The 14,595-nt window shown below is 45.4% G+C and overlaps 1 protein-coding gene and 1 pseudogene across 3 annotated transcripts in view; one reads left to right on the top strand and one right to left on the bottom strand.

Moving 5' to 3' along the window:
* UGP2 (UDP-glucose pyrophosphorylase 2) overlaps positions 1–14,595 on the bottom strand; it is a 241,091-nt gene that overhangs the window by 100,632 nt on the left and 125,864 nt on the right. The window lies entirely within an intron of this gene.
* Positions 974–3,252, top strand: LOC309549704 (dual specificity tyrosine-phosphorylation-regulated kinase 1B-like; annotated as a pseudogene). Its single transcript has one exon. The product of its transcript is annotated as a dual specificity tyrosine-phosphorylation-regulated kinase 1B-like (transcript).

The raw sequence follows: 14,595 nt of genomic DNA, 5'->3' as shown, positions 1-14,595 counted from the left end.
TTTCATGAACAAAAACCACAAACACTAATAGAAATTGAGTCCTTTCAGAAAAATGTTTCCATCCTGCGTCTTCAAATGTTCTAATCACTGAGATTGAAAAGGAACAAATTTGACCCCCACGAACCGCTAGGAAAATCAAACAAACGTTCTTGAAATTTCTAACAATATTTTACAGAACTGCATGTTTTGTTGGATATGTATGAATCCTTTCATCGAAAGAAAAATATGTTTGTTTGTGTGTGTTTTTTAAAAAAAACTAATTTTCAGTATGACACGGCCTTGCAGCAATATCCTTTCCCCCTCCCCAGTACTGGGGGTGTATGGTGTTGCATCTGAAAAGCCGACGAGTACTTTCTGCCAGACGTCACAGTAATCACAGAGAATAGTGACTTGCATTAGACATACTTTGGGTAAAAAAAAAAGAATCTCCCCCTTTAATCAAATTTTGTTGCTGCAGCAGTCTAAAATGAAGACAGACATCATTTTTGTTTTATCCAGCTGTATTTACGCAGTGCAACTTATAACGTAATGGTTAAATATATAACACCAACATGTTAGAAAAAAATAATAAATCAAAAATAGAATCATTGAGTTCGAAAAAGGACCCCCCCCCTCCTAAATAGGACTTGTAAACATAAGCAGGTGTAGATAATCACCTTCTCAATGGCATACAAAGCAATTTGACATTCAACTGCAATCAGCTGTGGTCATTTTTATTACCTCAGCATGAAAAGAGCTTTCCTGGAATATTTCAGTCCCTAGTAGTGCAGCTGTAGCAATAAACCAACTATGGGTTGCAAGCATTGTCAAAAGATACAAGCAGAAAAAACCCAAGCTCAACCGCACAATTAGAAAATACTAGGCTAGGGGATCCCCACTCCCCTGTTCAAATGTACAAAGCAGAAATTAAAGGGATTGTAAGGGCAAAAAGTTTATCTTAATGCATTCTATGCATTAAGATAAATAGTCCTTCCATCCCCACACTGAGCCCGGCCTCCTCCGCCAGGATGAAGATGATGACGAGGGGGACGTGCCGCCGCGTCCAACCGGGGAGAAGCAGCCGCTGCGCCTGAGGTGGCAGCAGTACAGGATGCAAGTCCTCCTCCTCTGTGTGTCTGGCTGCCCCTTTTGCCTTTGTCCCCACTTAGGCAAGCATGTCGAGCCAGCACAGCCACGCTCCTTTCTCCGGCCTCCAATCATCAATGGCTGATCATCAGCAGGTCCTGCCAGACATGACAATTTTACAACGGCGGATTCCATTAACCTTCCGAGATTCAGCAGCTGCACCTCTACGGAAGCTTTCAGTGGACTTGATAAAGACTTACAAGCACATTAATGAGGTTTATTATGCTAAGAAGAAGCGCCGTGCCCAACAAGTGCCACCTGAAGACTCTAGCACGAAGAAAGAAAGGAAAGTGTTCAACGATGGATTTGATGATGATAATTATGATTACATAGTGAAAAATGGGGAAAAGTGGATGGACAGATATGAAATTGATTCACTGATTGGGAAAGGATGGTTTGGACAGGTGGTGAAGGCGTATGATCACCATTATCAAGAATGGGTAGCCATTAAAATCATCAAAAATAAGAAAGCATTTTTGAACCAGGCCCAAATAGAGCTGAGACTTCTTGAGCTTATGAACAAGCATGACACGGAAATGAAGTATTATATTGTGCATTTAAAGCGGCACTTTATGTTTCAGAACCATCTCTGTCTGGTGTTTGAACTGCTGTCCTACAATTTGTACGACCTTTTAAGAAACAAACTTTTGCAGCGTTTCCCTGAACCTAACCCGCAAGTTTGCTCAGCAGCTGTGCACGGCTCTCTTGTTCTTGGCCACTCCCGAGTATAATTCATTGTGACCTAAAACCGGAAAACTTTCTCCTGTGTAACCCAAAGCGCAGTGCCATCAAGATTGTGGACTTTGGCAGCTCTTGTCAACTTGGGCAAAGGATCTACCAGTATATTCAGAGTCGTTTTTACCGATCGCCTGAGGTGCTGCTGGGAATGCCGTACGACTTGGCGATAGACATGTGGTCATTAGGGTGTATATTGGTGGAAATGCACACTGGAGAGCCTTTATTCAGTGGATCCAATAAGGTGGACCAGATGAACAAGATAGTGGAGGTCCTTGGAACTCCCCCTACCCACATGTTGGATCAGGCCCCAAAAGCAAGGAAAAACTTCCTGAAGGTTCATGGACTGTAAAGAAAAATAAAGATATCAAAAAGGACTACAAAGTACCGGGGACTCGGAGACTTCATGAAGTTCTGGGCGTGGAGACTGGTGGCCCTGGAGGGCGCCGGGCCGGTGAACAGGGACATTCTCCATCCGATTTTCTCAAATTTTAAGATTTAATTCTGCGGATGTTGGATTATGACCCCAAAACTAGAATTACCCCTTTCTGTGCTCTCCAGCACAATTTCTTCAAGAAAACAACGGATGAAGGGACAAACACAAGTAACAGTAACTCTACAAGCCCTGCAATGGACCATAGTCACTCAACCAGTACAACCAGTTCCGTGTCCAGCTTAGGAGGATCCAGCGGCTCTTCTAATGATAATCGCAATTACCGGTACAGCAACAGATACTATAATAGTGCAGTTGCCCACACAGATTATGAAATGCAGAGTCCACAGACTCACTCGCAGCAGCAGATAAGACTGTGGGCAGGCGGAGATGTCCCCATCACCAACAGCGACTCGTACCCTCAGATCTTACCTCACAAGCTCACTCCCAGTCAGCCGCAGCATTTTCACGGAAGCGAACCGCATCACTATCACCCGCTGTACCATCATGTCAACCGGCCTCACTACCACCGGCAGCTCATCACCTCCTCCTCTCCGCAAATCCCCGAATCCATGGAGCTCAGCTTGGGACACAGACACCCCCAGTCTTCCTCTTCATTGCACCCACACCACCCTAGCTTAGACTGCAGTCCTTTTGGCTCCTCAAACTTACACTTAGGGGTTTCTGCTTTTCGGACTAGAACAGTCAACGGGCATAACGACTCCAGCGTGCCTCTGAATTATCCCTACTCTAGCAATACATCCAGCATGGTCGGACCACCTCATATCCGAAACAGGACGGAAAGTGAAGAAAGTGCGATGTTAGGCGTTTGTGTCCCTTAGAGTACAGCAGCAAGCTCCTGATGTTTCTTTCATGTAAAATTAAAGCCATACCAATAATAGAAAAAAAAAAACACAAACAAAAAACAAAAAAACAAAAACGAAATACTGAAATCGGAGGAGGGCTTGACAGGCTGCAGGGTGGGGTTGTGGGGAAAAAAAAAAAAAAAAAAAAGGTGAGCTGGCTTTTATCACAACCATCAAAAGAAAAAGTTGTCAAGGTGTAGCTGTTAATGTGAATTGTTTATTAAAAAATAAAAATCACTAAAAAAAAAGATAAATAAAACCTTCTGTGTGCAGCAGCCCCCCCCCCCCCCTCAGCCCCCCTAATTCTTAACTGAGCCCATCCTTATCCAGCAATGTTGCGAAAGTTTGCTGCCCGGGACTTCCCTCCTCATTGGCTGAGAATGCATTGAGATAGATTGAAGATTCTGGTGCCACGTGGAAAAAGGTGTTACGAGACTAAAAGTGAATTATTTGGCCTCAACTCCAAATGTGTCTGGCAGAAACCCAATATAGCTCACATCTGAAAAATCACCATTCCTACAGTAAATCATGGAGGTGGTAATAAATGGATTTTTGTAAAATCTTACCGTAAAATCCTTTTCTCTTAGCTCATCGACAGACGTAGTCCTCGGTGATACACCACCTTCGGGTTATGTTACCTCCGCAGGAGCAGGACTAGACAGGAAATTAAAAAGCTCTGGCCACACCCTAGGGGCAGTCCCAGAGGGCATATCCTCTCTCTCTCTGCCCCAGCAAATCAGTTATGTGAAAAAGCAGTGCTTAGAGAATTTAACCCAACCCAACTCCAAAACAGAGGGGCGGGGACTACGTCTGTCCATGAGCTAAGAGAAAAGGATTTTACGGTAAGATTTTACAAAAATCCATTTTTCTCTAGCGCTCATCGACAGACGTAGTCCTCGGTGATACACCACCTTCGGGACGTCCCAGAGCAGTATCACAACTGAGGGGTGGGAAAATGGAAATCAAATCCCAATCTAGAAGGCCCAACCGGTGCCAACTAGAAGTTTACAATGCTCATCCTTAATGATGAGACTCAACAAAAAAAAAAGAGAAAACAATTTTTTTTTTTTTTCCAAACAAAAAAAAAAAAAACCCTCGAGGTAGACCACCGGTCTCCTCAAATTGCGGCCTGCAAAACCTTGCGGCCAAATGAGGCATCCGCCGATGCCGTCACATCAATTTTATAGAATTTTGTAAAGGTATGTACCGACGACCAAGTGGCCGCCTTACATACCTGGACCACTGACGCCTGATGGCGAAAGGCCCAGGAAGTACTGAGCGCTCGAGTGGAGTGCGCCCTAACAGGGAACGGAGGACTCTGACCCTTAATAGAATAAGCCTGTACCACCGTTTGTCTAATCCATTTGGCAATGGTCGCGGCAGATGCAGGCAAACCCTTTCTGGGGCCATCCGTGATCACAAAAAGTGAATCCGTCTTACGGAATGATTCCGTAGATTTCAGGTATACCCTGATTGCCCGAACCACATCTAAGGAATGCAACGCATGTTCCCGATGATGCTTGGGCTGAGGACACAAGGAAGGCAGTACAATATCTTCATTCAGATGAAAATCTGAAACCACCTTGGGAAGAAAAGATGGCTTAGGATGAAGTACTACCTTATCCCTATGAATCACTAGGTATGGTGACTGGCATGATAATGCAGCCAGTTCTGACACCCAGCGAGCAGAAGTAATAGCCACCAAGAAGGCCACCTTCTGGGATAGAGTAAGCAAGGGAATCTCCCTGATGTTTTCAAAGGGAGGTTTCTGTAGAACCGACAAACCAAATTAAGATCCCAGGGCGGTAAGGGCGCGCGGACTGGAGGAGCCAGGTGCCGCACCCCCTGGATGAAATTCCGCACCAAGGATTTGGTAGCTAAAGGCTTCTGAAAGAAGATTGCTAATGCTGAAACTTGACCCTTGATGGTGCTCAAGGCTAGCTTCTGCTCAACCCCTTGTTGCAAAAAGGCCAATATTCGAGTCACCGAATAGGTACGTGGAGGAAATCCTAAAGATTCGCACCACGCAATATAAGTCTTCCATGTGTGATAATAGACTTTGCTGGAAGTCGCTTTCCTTGCTTTAATAAGGGTAGGAATGACTGAAGTAGACAAACCTCTGTCCTTCAGTACTTGGGTCTCAATGGCCAGGCCATTAAAACCAGCGACTGTAAAGCACGAAGGTAAATTGGTCCTTGAGACCACAGACACTCCCTGAGACGAAGTTCCCACGGAACGTCTGCGACTAACATGTCCAAGTCGGCCAGGCCGGCTTGAGGAGGCCAGCCTAGAATTTCTAGGACCACTGGCGCTGATTGGATCTGAACCAGGCGTCCCTAGAGCTATCTGGCCCCGACCATCCGAGAAAGTCTGGTCGTTTTCTGTTCCCACACATTTATCAGATACCTGATAGTTATCAGGAAAGGTGATCTTTTCTGGTTGAACCTCAGGGACCGAAGTCACCCGACTAGAGGCTACTTGGCCTATCTGGTCAACCAGATCCGATTCCTGTGAGGTATCGGTACTAATCTTAGGAAAAGGTAAAGGAAAAGATCTTTTCAGGGAACGGTAACTACCGCTTCCTGTGGTACTTAAATGTTGGAAGGGAAGAATCGCACCGGTAGTAGTGGTTGATGCTCGATCTAATGTCCTGAATACCGGTGAAAACGTCCCCCCACCCTAAAACCGGGTGGGGGCGCACCTTCAGGCTGTGTACTCCTTTACTTCGGGTTTGGCTGGGTTGGTCCTCTGCTTGTCCGACCAGCCCTTCTTGAACCCTCCTGGAGGAGTCTTGCCTTTCCCGCTAGTACCAGCCGGGCGCCCTTTATGGGCGGTAAAGAAAGGTCCTCGCTTGTTGCGAGGTCCCTTAGCTTTTGCAGCCTGTGGCAAAAAAGTGCTCTTGCCCCAGTGGCATCCTTAATGATTTCATCTAGGTTGGCTCCAAATAGACGATTCCCCTGAAAAGGGAGATTGGTCAAGGTCTTTTTGGAACCTAGGTCAGCTGACCAGCATTTTAACCACAGCACACGTCTGAGGATCACTGCTAACTTAGATGCATGCCCTAATAGGGGAGTAGTGTCCAAGGCTGCGTCACAGATAAACCGTAGCCCTTGTATGATCTGTTCCATCAAATCAGATGTCTCCTGGGGAATATCTTTTCCCCTAAGATCTTGGCGTACCATTTTCGCCCATTCCGTAAGTGTCTGGGAAACTAGACCAATAACGATTACTGGTCTAAATGCTGACCCTATCAGAGAAAAGATAGTGCGGGACTCCGCTTCTATCTTTCGATCCACCGGATCCTTAAAGGACGAAGTGTCCTCCACTGGAATAACCGTGGCTTTATTCAGCCTGGAAATAGGCGGATCCACGATTGGTGGTACCGTCCATTTCTTAATGATGGATTCCTCAAACGGATAGCGTCTAGCAATACGCTTGGAAATAGTAAAGGTACGCTTAGAATGCTCCCATTCTCCTTTAATCTGATTACCAAAACATTTAGGTACAGGAAAAGCCTTCGCCGTCTTGATGGGCTTATTAGTACCAAAAGGCATCTCTGTTTCAGTTGCCTCTGCCGGTAAAGCCTCAAGTTTTAAGGTTTCTTGCACTGCCACAACTAGTGCGTCCACCAATGCTTCTTCCTGAATAATAGCAAGAGAAGAAGCGTCCTCCTCACTTTCTGAGGGGGCTTTACCTGGGATAGCAACCCTTGCAGAGGAACCTGCAACTGCCGTGACCATCTCTGAATCTGAGTCAGAGGTGTCAGATAGTATAGGGGTAGGCGGGGGTCGCTTCCTTGACCCCCGTCCCTGACAGGCCGCCTCCACCCGAGCCACCATAGACTCCAAAATTGCTGTAAATGACTCTTTACTCTGTGCACCGGCGGGTCCCGAGGCCCCCTCGAGGGAAACAGGTGGGGGAATATGTGTGGCAGGGTCCATGATAACTCCAGTTACTTCCTGGATAATATAATTCAAAAGTAAAGAAAAAAACTTTTTTTTTTTTTCTTTTCTGACCCCCAGCGCCACAAAAAAGCCCCTTAGTGTTACCTGCTAGCTATCGATCGAGAGAGAGAGAGATAGACCCCCAGGCTCACCACTTGATGCTCAGAGTTAAACTGCAACAGCTTACAGCGCTGTCTTGACAAACAGGAAGTCTTTTGGCTGGCTGCCCAGGAAGAAAGGAGGCGGCTCCGCCCCTCTGCATGCCTTCCGGCGCCTCCCCCAAGCTCCACGAGGTGTAGGATCACCTCAAACATGGCTGCCCCCATGCTGGAGACACGAGGCTACGCCAAAATGGCGGCTCGTGCGATCCTGCAAGAAAAAATGGCGGCGGCCTGCTGAATGGCGGTGTGCTGCAGGGCACACAACACTGTCTCTGCCTGGGGATATGGCGTGGTTGGCGGTATCGGCCCTGGCGGACCGCATGGCCGTTCGGGAGGCCTGCTAATAGCTGGAGATCTGATTTGGAAGGCAGTCTACATGTCCGTGGCTTCTGACTGGTAGGTAGCTTATACTTAACCCATAAGATTCCCAGAATGCCACAGTTTACATCTTTTAAACATGTATACAATAGATTGTTAGCTCCCAAACCAAGCCTCCTGGCTTTTTGTACACAAAAAATCACACTCAAAGTAGGAGGATCTGTGACATGTTATAGGATAGAAAGGACTCTTTCTTACCATACAGAGAGGGGCCCGCGTTCACCACAAAACCAGTCAGGGGGAAAGGGGGAACATACTACTCACCATACCGGAACCAGGCGGGCACCAACTCCTGACAGTACCCCTCTCCACCGGGGCGGGAGGGCTGTCGACCGATACGAACGCCGTGACTCATGGTCTTTGGCGTTTCAGCGAGACGTTTAACTCGCGGGTTCAGTCCTTTTAATGGGACTTTGTCGCGGCCGACCCAGCGCGGAGCTATGGCCTGCACGCGCTCGTAGGCTGAACTGGGGTGACCACCGGATCTCAACATCCAGCCCGTCGCCCAGTTCAGCTTTCTTGCTTGAAGATCTCACAGGAACACTGGAGAAAAAGCTGTCTAAAAAAATCCTTTAAGAAAAAATTCTTGCCAGGACCTAAGATCCCAGCAAGGTGTCTAGGTCCTTACTCCTAACTAGACAGAAAATAACTGATTTGCTGGGGCAGAGAGAGAGAGGATATGCCCTCTGGGACTGCCCCTAGGGTGTGGCCAGAGCTTTTTAATTTCCTGTCTAGTCCTGCTCCTGCGGAGGTAACATAACCCGAAGGTGGTGTATCACCGAGGACTACGTCTGTCGATGAGCGCTAGAGAAATCCTGTTTTGGGGGTGTTTCTCTGCAGCAGGGACGGGAGCACTTGTCAGAATAGAAGGAAAAATCGATGGGGCAAAATACAAAATCCTTGAGGAAAATCTTCTGCCCTCTGCCAGAATGTTGTCAATGGGAAAAAGATTTAGCTTCCAACATGACAATGACCGCACACAGCAAGAGTGACCACACAGCTGAAAAAGGTTACCATCAAATGTAACTGAACTTGAGCAGTTCTGCAAAGAAGGGTGGGCAAATATTACAAAGTCTAGATGTGCAAAGTTAGTAGAGACATATCCCAACAGACTAAAGGCTATAACTAAAGCAAAAGGTGGTTCAACAAAATATTGACACAAGGGGGTGATCCTTTTCTCCAACTCAGAGATTCTCTTCTGACATGTTGGTGTTCTAGCACATGTATGGACCCCCATCACTTAGGTACCTAGGTGCCAATGGCCATCATCCCTATTATGTAGGAAAAAGGAAAACCCCCAGATTGGTGGGACTATGTAGGCAACTGGACACCCAACAAAATCGTTTGTAAAACATGAAATGCTTTATTGATTACACATAAAAATTTACAAAGAAAAATATACCAAATCGAAGACATAAACTTTAAAATTTTGCATGCAAATTACGGCTTATACAAGGTATGGGGAACTCAAGGGTACAAATGGTAAGGAAACGGACCCTACACGTTTCAGGTAGAAAACCCTTCTTCAGGGGTTAACAGAATTCAAATCCATATGACTTCACCTATATGAACAAAGATTAATACTATAAATTGTATATACATGTCATAGTGATTATTGAAGCATCTGGATGTTGGTGTTCTAGCTTTCACTTGGATGTTGTAAATTGCATATTGCAAATATAAATACAGCTGGATACAACAAAAACTGCGTCTGTCTTCATTTCAGGCTGCTGTAGCAACAAAATGTAATTTACAAAAAAAAGGAGGGTTCTTTTCTATACCCACTGTATTAAGTACGGAAATACCTTTCTTTAAAATTATACCTGCCACAAGAGAAATAAGGGCTACTAGTGCTGTTATCTTCTGTAAATATTAGTTGCTGGCTATCTCTGCCTTCAAAACTCAGTTACTGTTGATGCTTTGGCCTAAATACTTTGCAAGATCCTGCCTCGAAAGAAGTATAAAAATCCAAACTTATGACTTTTGTTCCCTTTCATTTGCTGCTTTTTGCCTTTTCATTTTAAGAAACAAAGCAAAACAAATTGCCACAAGTATGCATCAGGCAAAACTCATTTATTGTCACATAAATAAACCTTTACATGAGCCCACTGAAGTGTCTAGCCTGCGGTGATACACAGTATTGAATTAAATCCTCCAACATAAGTTATACCCGTTTATCTGCAGTGTCCTTACCTCCACAGCCTTTAAATGTACACAGTTTAGATGGTATTTCTCAGTTCCAGAAGGCAGGGGACAAACATCTGATGTCACACAAAACAATAGAGCCGAGTGTAATCTGAGACATGAATGGAGGGAAAGGAATACACTCCCACGCCCTCTCCTCTACACAGCCTCCCTGGGAAACATGCACATCCGAAGATGTCAACCCCGTGCTGTATATGTTGAGGGGAGGGCTGTCCTCAAGGATTGCACAGTGGCTCAAAAAAACTGTCAGGAGTGACTCATGCAGATAGCAGAGGAAGGAAAGAGCAGGCAAATCTACACCAAGTGCTACGGACTGAGGCAAGAACACATATAAGGATATGCTTTGATACATTTTTATTTCAGGGGTTTACAACCACTATAAATAATACTACTTTAAGTACCTACATTTGAATTGGTATCAGCTTCTAACAATCCTCTGCACAGTAGAACTGGGAGAGAAAGGGGCAGTACTACATTCGTCCACTGCCAACAATTAAATTATATCAGACTCTGTATGTAACTGAACAGTGCAGTATAGTTAGTACTCTACATTCAGAACAGCATTAGTAAGGGAGGGATGATTAAACCCCATTACAGGAAAATGAATAAGAACTACAATTAACTGCGTCATTGCTAGACAAATCCATCCATCATGTTGGGCAACGTCCACATGGTCGCCTATTAGGCAGCACATGATTTCCCATTAGGCAGCACAACGGGTTGGTGTTTTAGCTTACTGTATCAGTAGGGTCCAAATCAAGCAAAATTTGTAAACTAATGGAAGAATAGCAGCCTACCTAGGCTGATTGTAATCTTCATGTGCCATCAATACCATCAAAACGCTGACAAGGAGTAGACTAAGAATTTGCTACAGAGATGATTTGAACACAAAAGTGTAGCAGTCTTATGACACTTATCCCAATACAGCTATGGTCACCTTATAACATGGTTCCCCTACAAGGTATGTCACCTTATATCACCATTCTCCAAACAGGTAAAGTCATCTTATATTGCTGTGCTTCAACCAGGTATGGTCACTTTAGAGCAGCCTTTCCCAACTGGTGTGCCGCCAGAGGTCCTCAGGTGTGCCGCGGGATTATGGGGGAGAAGAGAGAGAAGGGCTGTCAGATGAGCCCGATCCCCTACCAAACTGTACATCGCCACTGTAAAGGAGCTGTGCACTCTGCTTCCCCCTACAGTGCAGTACCCGACTGAATGAGGAAAGGTACTGTGCTAAACCTTTTAAACGTGTGTGTATGAAGTGAAGTGAAGAAATGTCATCAGCACCCCAAGAATTCCTCGAAAGGATCCAAAAGTTCATTCCATGGTCACATAATAGATACGTAGCAACGCTTCAGAGCTACGCAGGGCCCCTTCATCAGGCAAGCGATGTATGTGCGTGTGTCTACATGTGCGCGTGTGCGTATTGTATACGTGTGTGTACATGTGCTGCTCCTCTGAAAAGCAATCCATTCACAGATCGCTTTTCAGAGGCATTTGACAAGCGGTAACAAGGCAATGTTGCCTCCACACCATCTGTTCTAAGCCAGTGAATGCAGCATCACTACACTCAAAGGTGCTATGCACATAGTTGCGGGGTAGTTGCAGTGCAGCCCCATTCACCCTGGGTATACCTCCATCTGCAGCCACAGCATGTGTACACCCCCAGCTTCTCCCTCTGCAGCTAAAGGGGGAGAAGTTGTGGGTGGTAAAAACAGCGCAACCATGTTGTTTTAACATCCCTCCAACCTGACATGTGTAAAAGTCCTTGGTTCACATCTGTGTGGCTGCATGTAGGGCAGCCCATTCATTTTAATGGGCTTCCCTACCCACCGAAATGCAAGGAAAGAAGTCCCCGACCCTTTTTTTTTTTAAATTGCGCCTCACCAAAAACATCCCACATTTGCCAATATGGGGGGTACCATTAAGAATGAATGGCACCCCTAAAGAACAGAGCATTTTGGTGTGTGTCAGAAACAAGCACAATATTGGGTGTGTTTCGCAACATAAATTAACGTGAGCCAAGCCCTGGACAGGGGTGCCTTGAGACTGAAAATACTTTTCAAGGGTGCCCCAAACTGGAAAAAGGTTGAGAAACACTGCTTTAGAGCACCTCTCCCCAACCACTCAACCAGTGGCTATTGACTAACACTTACTGTATACTAACTTTGACAACGCCCACATGCACAGCAACAAATGCTACTTACATTATACCAGCCTAATAAAATGCTAATTCATATCCATCATATCTAAAGGTTATTAAAATTACCATACAGGGAGTGCAGAATTATTAGGCAAATTTGTATTTTTGAGGATTAATTTTATTATTGAACAACCACCATGTTCTCAATGAACCCAAAAAACTCATTAATATCAAAGCTGACTATTTTTGGAAGTAGTTTTTAGTTTGTTTTTAGTTTTAGCTATTTTAGGGGGATATCTGTGTGTGCAGGTGACTATTACTGTGCATAATTATTAGGCAACTTAACAAAAATCAAATATACAGTATACCCATTTCAATTATTTATTTTTACCAGTGAAACCAATATAACATCTCAACATTTACAAATATACATTTCTGACATTCAAAACAAATCAGTGATCAATATAGCCACCTTTCTTTGCAAGGACACTCAAAAGCCTGCCATCCATGGATTCTGTGTTTTGATCTGTTCACCATCAACATTGCGTGCAGCAGCAACCACAGCCTCCCACACACTGTTCAGAGAGGTGTACTGTTTTCCCTCCTTGTAAATCTCACATTTGATGATGGACCACAGGTTCTCAATGGGGTTCAGATCAGGTGAACAAGGAGGCCATGTCATTAGCTTTTCTTCTTTTATACCCTTTCTTGCCAGCCACGCTGTGGAGTACTTGGACGCGTGTGATGGAGCATTGTCCTGCATGAAAAAATGGATTTTTGTAAGATCTTACCGTAAAATCCTTTTCTCTTAGCTCATTGACAGACGTAGTCCTCGGTGATACACCACCTTCGGGTTATGTTGCCTCCACAGGAGCAGGACTAGACAGGAAATTAAAAAGCTCTGGCCACACCCTAGGGGCAGTCCCAGAGGGTATATCCTCTCTCTCTCTGCCTCAGCAAATCAGTTATGTGAAAAAGCAGTCTTTAGAGATTTAACCCAACCCAACTCAAAAAACAGAGGGGCGGGGACTACGTCTGTCAATGAGCTAAGAGAAAAGGATTTTACGGTAAGATCTTACAAAAATCCATTTTTCTCTAGCGCTCATTGACAGACGTAGTCCTCGGTGATACACCACCTTCGGGACGTCCCAGAGCAGTATCACAACTGAGGGGTGGGAAAATGAAATCAAATCCCAATCTAGAAGGCCCAACCGGTGCCAACTAGAAGTTTACAATGCTCATCCTTAATGATGAGACTCAACAAAAAAGAGAAAAATTTTTTTTTTTTTTTTTCAAACAGAAAAAACCCTCGAGGTAGACCACCGGTCTCCTCAAATTGCGGCCTGCAAAACCTTGCGGCCAAATGAGGCATCCGCCGATGCCGTCACATCAATTTTATAGAATTTTGTAAAGGTATGTACCGACGACCAGGTGGCCGCCTTACATACCTGGACCACTGACGCCTGATGGCGAAAGGCCCAGGAAGTACTGAGCGCTCGAGTGGAGTGCGCCCTAACAGGGAACGGAGGAACGGAGGACTCTGTAATATTCTATTATTAATAGAATAAGCCTGTACCACCGTTTGTCTAATCCATTTGGCAATGGTCGCGGCAGATGCAGGCAAACCCTTTCTGGGGCCATCCGTGATCACAAAAAGTGAATCCGTCTTACGGAATGATTCCGTAGCTTTCAGGTATACCCTGATTGCCCGAACCACATCTAAGGAATGCAACGCATGTTCCCGATGATGCTTGGGCTGAGGACACAAGGAAGGTAGTACAATATCTTCATTCAGATGAAAATCTGAAACCACCTTAGGAAGAAAGGATGGCTTAGGATGAAGTACTACCTTATCCCTATGAATCACTAGGTATGGGGACTGGCATGATAATGCAGCCAGTTCTGACACCCTGCGAGCAGAAGTAATAGCCACCAAGAAGGCCACCTTCTGGGATAAAGTAAGCAAGGGAATCTCCCTGATGTTTTCAAAGGGAGGTTTCTGTAGAACCGACAAAACCAAATTAAGATCCCAGGGCGGTAAGGGCGCGCGGACTGGAGGAGCCAGGTGCCGCACCCCCTGGATGAAATTCCGCACCAAGGACTTGGTAGCTAAAGGTTTCTGAAAGAAGATTGCTAATGCTGAAACTTGACCCTTGATGGTGCTCAAGGCTAGCTTCTGCTCAACCCCTTGTTGCAAAAAGGCCAATATTCGAGTCACCGAATAGGTACGTGGAGGAAATCCTAAAGATTCGCACCACGCAATATAAGTCTTCCATATGTGATAATAGACCTTGCTGGAAGTCGCTTTCCTTGCTTTAATAAGGGTAGGAATGACTGAAGTAGACAAACCTCTGTCCTTCAGTACTTGGGTCTCAATGGCCAGGCCATTAAACGGTAAATTGGTCCTTGAGACCACAGACACTCCCTGAGACGAAGTTCCCACGGAACGTCTGCGACTAGCATGTCCAAGTCGGCCAGGCCGGCTTGACGAGGCCAGCCTAGAATTTCTAGGACCACTGGCGCTGATAGAATCTGAACCAGGCGTCCCTAGAGGTATCTGGCCCTGACCATCCGAGAAAGTCTGGTCGTTTTCTGTTCCCACACA

The sequence above is a fragment of the Pelophylax lessonae genome (genome assembly GCF_965119305.1).
Source record: "Pelophylax lessonae genome assembly, chromosome: 3".
NCBI lineage: Eukaryota > Metazoa > Chordata > Amphibia > Anura > Ranidae > Pelophylax > Pelophylax lessonae.
Note: the sequence above shows the minus strand (reverse complement) of the source record. Positions and strands in the feature narration are given on the sequence as shown.